This window comes from Megalobrama amblycephala, linkage group LG11, assembly GCF_018812025.1.
Source record: "Megalobrama amblycephala isolate DHTTF-2021 linkage group LG11, ASM1881202v1, whole genome shotgun sequence".
Taxonomy (NCBI): domain Eukaryota; kingdom Metazoa; phylum Chordata; class Actinopteri; order Cypriniformes; family Xenocyprididae; genus Megalobrama; species Megalobrama amblycephala.
Window position 1 is genome coordinate 11138748 of NC_063054.1, and position 8904 is coordinate 11147651.

An 8904-nucleotide genomic window follows, 5' to 3' on the forward strand; every position below is an offset into this window, starting at 1 on the left:
ACTATAAAACATATATTCCACAGCTTCCGTGGAAAAGTGGGGGCTTTTTTTGAGAAAGGTGAAGTCAGGGCATGGCTGCTTGATCTGAGGAGGTGTAGAAAGAAGAGAGGAGGAAAAGAAAGAAGAGATTGGGCGAGACAGCTTTAGCTGTTTATTCTTTCTTTCTGTCTTTCTCACTTACTCACTCCCACTCAGTTTTTACTTAAGTGTTCTCGTCGCTGACTTTGTCTCAATTTGACAATACAATATAACAAATCATCATGTCATAAAGTATAAACATAACACTTCAGCATGTTTTTGGAGATATTAAAAGGGCCTTGAGATCTCTGGGTGACTGGGATATATGAAGGTTAAGGATTTCCAAGGGTAGTCACAGGGGCCCTGTACGGTCTGAATAGCAAGTCTTTGCCATTTGCACACATTTAGAGAACGTCCTGAATGTGACCTCCATTCAGATCAAGCCTGCACTGTCTGAGCCATAATAAATCCGTTTCTCAGACAAAGATGGTGAAAGAGAGAGAAGAAAAGAAAGAGAGGGATTCCATGACATTTAGTGCAGGTCAAGATATATATCAGAAATAGTAAAGCTCTAGCAACTTTGTAAAAATGTACTGTATGTGTTAGTGTATGTAGCAATCATGTAGTAAAATATCATAAAATAAAATAATGTTCAGGATAAATTCTCAGGAAAAACGTCTTTGTTTTTTTTAATCTTGGGTTGTTGTTTTTTTTTTGTTTTTTTGTTTTTTTCCCCTCTGATGGTGTTCTTGGATGGAGAATACGAAGAACCAGAATACAGAAAACCAGTCCTGCAGGAAACTCCCTTGAGTTTGGATGATAAACAGTAACAGGTCTGTATCTGTAGACAGTGCATGCACACGCTTGTCACCTGTGCACAATAACTGCATGACTCATGGTGAAATCAGTGAGAGCCACTGGGAGTGTCAGGCTGGCTTAGGCAGGGTGTGTTTGAGGGAAGGGTCGTGTTCGCTCAGCAGACAACGCCCTAGTTTCCAGCACTCACATGGCAAACCGGCTAACCTATAGGATGCTCTCCATCATACTCGTCGTATACTCGTGTGCAGTGCTGAGATATTATATCCGTGCACTTATTTTTAATTTGCCGTTGTGGAGACACAAATCTTTCACACCCCGGATGTGGCCAAAATGTTTTAGGTTGGTAGTCCCAGCTCTTGAAGAAGATTGTTAAAGGTGGATAGGGATCTGATTAGAGTTAGAGTACAGGTTAAAATTATATGATTGAGTGTGGTACTAAGGTAAGGAAAAGGTGTGGGGTGTGTGAGCAGTGGTATTGCGCATGTTAGGGTTAGGTTAGGTTAGGTTAGGGCAGTGTGCCATCTGGTGAGAACAGGGGTGCAGAATAAACATCCTTCAAACATTTTTATATTGCTAAAATGTGTAAAAAAAAAAAAAAAAACATTTACTGTGTACCATCAATCTCTGATGTCTCCAATAGCAACAAATAACACACAAATTTATGATAAAACTGCAAATCGTATGAAAGGTTGATCTGAATTTCGCCGTGGGATTGCAGGGGTTGCGCATGATTTTCATTCCCGTGCATACATAAAGCCACCTCTCAAACAGCTCGCGAGTGCCAGATTGATTTCTTTTAACGGCTTGTTGCGCTTGCGGTCAAATACACATGAAAATAGTGTCACAGCTCATTGGTTATGTCCCGAGCTAACATAAACATATATATATGAGATCCCACACAGATATATATATATACTTTTTAGCCACCTATATTATTATATACTTTTTAACCTCATCTTGCACTGCTCTGCGATGTGCCACGCATTTTGTAATCATGTTGGAAAGGTCATGAGTGACATAGGTGGATGTTCTCCTCCAACTTCAAAATCGTCCAGCATCATTGTTCTACCTTATTTTGTAAAGGCTGTTTGGTTTAGTCTTTGCACATTCGCTTTGTAGACACTTTCCAACATGATTACCTAATGCGTGGCGCATCACAGAGCAGTGCAAGACAAGCATTTGTGGTTAAAAAGTATATATATATATATATATATATATATATTTTTTTTTTTTTTTTTTTTTTTCCCAGAAAATGGCCAATCGTTTAACTAGACAAGACTCTTATTCCTCGTCTGGGATCATGTAGAGCTCTTTGAAGCTGCACTGAAACTGACATTTGGACCTTCAACCCGTTGAATTCCAGTGAAGTCCACTACATGAAACATCCTGGAATGTTTTCCTCAGAAACCTTCATTTCTTTTCGACTGAAGAAAGAAAGACATAAACATCTTGGATGACATGGGGGTGAGGAAATTATCAGGAAATTTTAATTCTAAAGTGAACTAATCCTTTAATCGAAAACCCTGATATCTCCACGCAGGCAGTGAATGTTTATCTGGGTGTTTATGGATGATCATTTGGCCTTTGACACACCCTTGCATTTCTCTTACATTCCTGTGACTCTTTTTTTCCCCTTCTGTCTTTTCACCCCATAATTAGTTTCTTTCTCTCTGTCTCTCTCACTCTGTCACTTCCGCTCCCAAGTTAGTCTCATAACAGCATTGTTCAATCATTTTTTCCCCAAAAATTTATGTTGTTCTCAGTCTCCCACAATCCCAATTTCCCCTTCTCTTCCTCCCTCCTTCCTCTCTTTGTATGAGTGCACTCTTTCTTTTACCTTCTTTCTCTTTGTGCACAGTCAAAAGAAAACAGCTCCATGGCAACGGCTTGGACTGAAACCTGAGCTCAGTGATAAGGCGAGAGAGGAGGTAGGCGTGTCTACTAGTCTCAAATAAACACTGTTTCCTAGCACTCAGCCATGTATAGTCAGAGATTTAGCCAGACGGTTGCTATTTCTATTCACTAAAGACTTAGCAGTAAATCTTCATTTGTATTTTATGCCCTTTCAGAACATGGTTTCTGTTGGGTTGTACAGCATATTAGCACAGTGGGGTTTTATTTTACTTATTTATTTTAATTATTCTGTACCTGCACATTATAAATGGTTTATATGTTTTAAGCTTTTACTTTTTACTGTCGCTTTATATGTAATTTTACTGTAAAATATACTGTACAGTTCATTTTCAAAGTAAGAAATTATGAAATACCATTTAATTTACATTTTAAATATATATAATATCCAACATGAAAATACATTTTCTATAATACTGCAGTTATACATAAAAAAGATTTGACAAAATCAGCATCTCAAAAAATTGTATTTCAGAGAAGTGACGTTAATACATTGATTGACACCTGAGAGGCCGATTAGGGTGAAACCACTGACTCAGTGTCTGACTGTCATCGGTATATCTGCCTGTCACACATCTGCACTTAAAATATGTCACACCCAAAGTACAAGTGACGTTTGATGACGACTTCCAATGCCCGAAAACGGTATTGCAATGCCCTAAAAATGTCACGTTTAGGTCATAAAATATTATGTTGTAATACACACTGATTATAATGTTCACTCATACTACATTGTATACATGTGTGTTTCATTTCAGCATTTAGAGACTGCAAAGTGTGAGAAAGGAAACAGAGAGAAAGTACCTGCGCTCAGCAACTGAACAAACCAAGCGCAGAGAGATCTCACGTACCACACAGGTGTTGAATTACATGCATGCATCAGTACTCATGCAGGCAGAGCACATTACCACAAACAAAGGAGTGCTACAATACTGAAGCAACATTTGTTAGAAATCTGAAAATAAATCTGGGAGTGAAAGTGGTTTGTGGTTTTATGATGGGGGTTTGGAGGAATCTGGAACATTTGCTGTCAGCATGTATCAATAGCAGCTGTACCGTCACTGTCAACAGTTATCACATCCCATCTCACACTTGGTTTAGTGACTGGTATCTCTTTCTCTTGCTTTCTCTCGGGTTCACTCTCTCTCTTGTCTTTCTCTTTCACGGTGGTGTAGTGCACCATTCAGAATTGCAGAAATGCATCAATTTGAGTTCCTCATTTTGAATTAAAGGCAGTAAACTGGATGCATAATTTTAAATCTGAACTGAATTTAAGGAAGCAGAAATAAAATGGAATGAAACTGCTGTAAGTGTAATTTTTAACAATATATTAAAGGGGACCTATTATGCCCCTTTTCAAAAGATGTACAGTAATAAGTCTCTGGTGTAGAATGTGTCTGTGAAGTTTCAGCTCAAAATACCCCACAGATCATTTATTATTGATTGTCAAATTTGCCCCTATTTGGATGTGAGCAAAAACACGCCGTTTTTGTGTGTGTCCCTTTAAATGCAACTGAGCTGCTACTCCCGGCCCGCTTTCCAGAAGGGGGCGGAGCTTTAACAGCTCACGCTTCGGTTGCTCAACAACAACAAAGCTGGAGAATCTCACGCAGCAAAACTGAAAAAAATGCTCAACTTTTTGTATGAGCATGTGTTTGCGGTCTGATGCATTCGCATGCTAATGAATGGAAGTCAATGGAATGAATAGTGTAGTGTGACCCTCCAACACCCCCCCCCCCCCCCCCCCCTTAACGCAAGTTACAGTTACTTTTGACTCGATTGAGTTCAAATCTGACTTTTGCCAAACTCCTTCTTCTCCCATTTCCCATCGCATATCAGATTGGAAAGGCATTTATTTTCAATAAATATGAAGAAAATATGTGAAAAGTGCAATTAAAGTGCCTTATGGTTAATTAATAATAAAGTGTTTATTGGGTAGGGTTAGGGATAGGTGTACTTTATTGTCCCAATAAGGTGGCAATTATTTAATAAATATAATCATTTACATTATTACAGAGAAAATACTGCTATTTTTACAAGTGTAAATAAAATATATATAAGTTCACGATTTCTCTCAATATGTGGAGAGGAGAGCAGTCAGGCAATGGGAAACAAAGTAACTTGTGTTACTTATTTGAAAATGTAACTCAGATATTGTGTTGTAAATTTAAAAGTAATGCATTACTTTACTAGTTACTTGGAAAAAAGTAATCTGATTACGTAACTCAAGTTACGTAACACTGTAACTTGATCGTAATACTGTAACACTGGATAATTAGGCAAAATTCATAATGTGATTGGTAAAAAAAGAAATTAAATTCCTCTGATGTTCAGCTTTTAGTCTCTTGTGTTTCCAATTCACTATGCTGCAGAGCAAAGCCTATTTCAATGACAACTTCTACACTGATAGTGAGGCAATTCTTAAATTCAGATTTTTGCCCCACCTTGATTCACACATAGATTTTCTCATGATTCAGCTATAATGAAAGCCTTTCGTGTGACTTTCACCTGCCAGTCAGGTGTTGGGCATCAGCAGGTGTGGCAGGTGCACACCCAGAACCAAGAGAAGCTTCAGGGCTTTAACATCACCCAACACACAATGTTCATAGCCATATCAGTAATATCAGAATTATTATTTATCACAAAAAAGGGAGTTTTCATGACACAGTCGCCCCACCAAAAACAGATTTTCAGAAAGACTGAAAAACATACTCTAATAATCCTTGTTTTATTTACAACTTCAAAAAATCATATTTTATAGTATATAATAGAATACAATATTACTAAATGTCCATTCATGTGACAATAATTATATTATTTTAAGAGCTGGTAAAATTGGTAAAATAAAAAATAGACAATAAATAAAAAAAAATTAAAAAAAAATTAAAATAAATAAATATAGTATTAAAATCTAGCAAGAACATATATAGCTCACATTTTACAGTGCCACCCAGCCTCCCACTCCCACCTCCTTTGCCTATGTCATCCAGTTCTTCACCCCCATCTCCACTGGCTCCCTTCAGCCCCTTGGCTCCACCTTCGTTGGCTCCACCTAACCTCGGATCCACCTTGGACTTCCAGTTCAGCTGCTCTGCCCTGGTGTGTCAATCCCTAGCTCCACCTCAGGCCTCCGAGCCCTGGTCTCCACCTCATCCTGTCGACCCATCGGCTCCACCTTGGCTCCATTGTGCCACGTCATCCCTCAAGCTCCGCCAGGCTCCCTTGTCCCTCCTTCTCCGTCTTGGTCAGTCATCACCCTGGTTACGCCACAGACTTCCGGTCCTCTGTTTATCCATAGTCCCTCCACCCCTTTGGCTCTTCCTTCCCTTCGGCTCCACTGTTGTCCTTATTCCCTCCGGCTCTGCTTCGATCTGCTGAGCCCCCATCTCCATCTTGGTCCCGCAAACCTGTGGTTCAGCCTTGGCCCTCCAGTCCATCAGTGTCGCCCTGGGTCTTCGTCTCCTCGGCTCCACCTGGGTCTCTACCACTCAGTTGATCGGGCTATTGGCTACACCCTGGCTCCTCCCTCTTTCGGTTCTGCTGTGGGCCTGCATCTGATGGCTTTGTTTGGGGTCACTCCCTGGTTCCTCACACCTTCTGCCAACTCTGCGTCCTCCACCTCATTTTTTGGTTTCATAAGTTCACATGTACATGAAATCAGATATAGTAAATTATGCTTATTTGGCGTGCTGCCTGGGGGAGGGCTCCGAGCTTGGAATTACCCAGAGTACTCCCCTTCCTTGATTGGAGTTTTTGTTTGTTTGTTTGTTTGTGGTTTTTCATTGTTTCCTGTTCTGTTTCCTGTGTTAGTATTTGTTACCATGGTTATTCATTGTTTTAAAGACACAATATGTCAATTTTCGCTGCTAGAGGTCGCTTATTCAAAATAAAGGCGTAGCTTGGTGATGCCTTGATTTCGTGGAATCATGGGAGATGTTTTCTTCACCTCTACAGTTGGTGGAAAAGAATTGGGATGGGACTCAGGCAGAAATCGTGTTCATGGATGAGATTATTAATGTTACTGTAGTATGAAGCAGAGCAGGGCCGATTGCACTGTGAGCAGAAACGAGGCCGCTGGAGCAATTGCTAATGAGAGACGAGCGCGACACATTTCGTGATTAGCGGAACTTTTATTATGCCACAGTCGCCGCCGCTGCTTCTTCCGGTCAAGAGTATGAGGGGTAACGCAGCGCTGCTTATCATATTAGATACATTTGTGTGTTGAAAGTTGTTATAATGATACTTTGCGTTTGCTCAGCGGCTACTATGAGACACTTGTTGCACACTGCAGTAAACTAAATCGATATTAGGCATGGAAAACATACTCGCTGTAAATCAAGAAAACGAGATTTAAACAATAAGACTTACATGTGTTGAGCTATTTAACATGATTAGTTTTCTGTCGATGAATGTATCCAAACAGTTTCTCACCTGTCTAATAAAACACATAATATATATGAAAGTGTCTTTTGTGTTTCCATTGTTTCTACAAAATAAAACCGGAAACGCGGGTATGATTGATTGATATCATTGATAGACGCACGGACATGGTCCGTGTCCAGGTTAAAATTACTCTGGATAAACATTCTTGGAAACATTTGGGATAATGTAAGTACACAAGTGAACAAAATATATAACATTGTTCTAGTGGTTTTTGGATATTTTAGTCCAAAAATCTTACATATTGTGCCTTTAATTCACTGCACCTGTTCCTCCTTTCATTTCATATGCGGGCATTTGTAAATATAGCCCTGTGTTTGTAGTGTTCTTTGTTCAATCTCAGCTATTTTAAGTGCTCTGTTTGATATGTTTTTGGATATTTTGAGTTAGTTTTCATTAAAATCAATTTTTGCATCTAGATCCAGTCTTTATTTCATCCTTGCTGACAGTTGAGTGTTTGCAAAAAAATTCTACTGCTATAATAAATTTAATTTAATTTAATTCTGTCATACAAATCTCTGCTGGAAAAAAAAGTGCTGTTTTGAGCATGAGTGAAGAACAACATTTAGGAAAAGGGTAAAATTTGGTCAAAGGGTGGAGACTGATAACATGCTGCATGCGGTTCACCTGGGGCCTGGGTGCTCCTCAGGACATGTTGCAATAACACAATTATTTAGGCTCCAGGGCTTGTGAACCAATGTGGAATTCATCCACCCTTGCTGTTTATGTTGTTCCTATAGAAATATGACATTCTGTCTTCATTCTGAGGACATTCCCTTAATATTTTCTTCAAGTTTTTCTGTTGACTGACTTGATCTGAATAATGACATTATTGTTTTTTTTAGAGCTGCTTTACGGCAGGATTTGAATTAGTTTCAAATTTTGAAGTTTGTATAGATTCTGTTATATCTATTGTATAAAGGCGACTTGATTTGATGGACAAATGGCGTTGAAGGCTCAGATGGCTGTGTTTTAACTATGGGTTGGGTTCTGTCTTGTAGACCGGTTATAGGCCTTGTATACAAATAATTAACATTTATCAGTTGATAATTCTACAAAATTTCAGACAATTCCACTTATTTATTAAGGAAAAAGCTGTTCTTTTCAATGACAAATACGCCTTTGAAGACATTAAGACTTGAACATACTGTTTTTTGTGATTCAAAACTAAATAGGCCAATTATCCATTGATTAGTTCTAATTCCTTTAAACTACTTATACAAAGTAGTGTCATTTATAAAGTGTACTTGTATAAATTAGTCACCTAACTATATTTAGTCAACACCATGAGCACTATAGATGGATGTAAATGGTTTCGCTCACTCAGCAAACTCTCTCTTGATCATGTCATTGCACTTCTACAACAGACATCTAGTGTTCTGTGGTAAAATGAAGGCTGTAAATGTATAACAGTTCAGTGAGCTGTGTCTGGCTGTGCACAACAGTACAGACTCAACACTTACTGACAGGACTCTGCCAAATTCCTTTCCACCCAACCTGACCCATCCTCCACCTCCCCTCCACACAAACACCATCATAATTGCAACATGCTTATCTCCAGGCTGTTGTGCTTCCACACATTCCATTAAAAGGGTCTAAAAACATGATAAATGTCTTCAAGAAACAAGAAATACAACTTTTCTGTGAAAAACACTAACTGCCTTTGTCCATTGTTTGTTTCGGCACGTATCACTAATCCTCTTTCTCTAGCTCTCT

The 8904-nt window shown here is 38.9% G+C and overlaps 1 long non-coding RNA gene across 1 annotated transcript; it reads left to right on the forward strand.

Moving 5' to 3' along the window:
- Positions 1-2227: 2227 nt before the first annotated feature.
- LOC125278914 lies at positions 2228-4018 on the forward strand. Its single transcript, XR_007187287.1, has 3 exons — positions 2228-2765; positions 3224-3393; positions 3507-4018. It is a non-coding gene; the product is annotated as an uncharacterized LOC125278914 (long non-coding RNA).
- The last annotated feature ends 4886 nt before the right edge of the window (positions 4019-8904 follow it).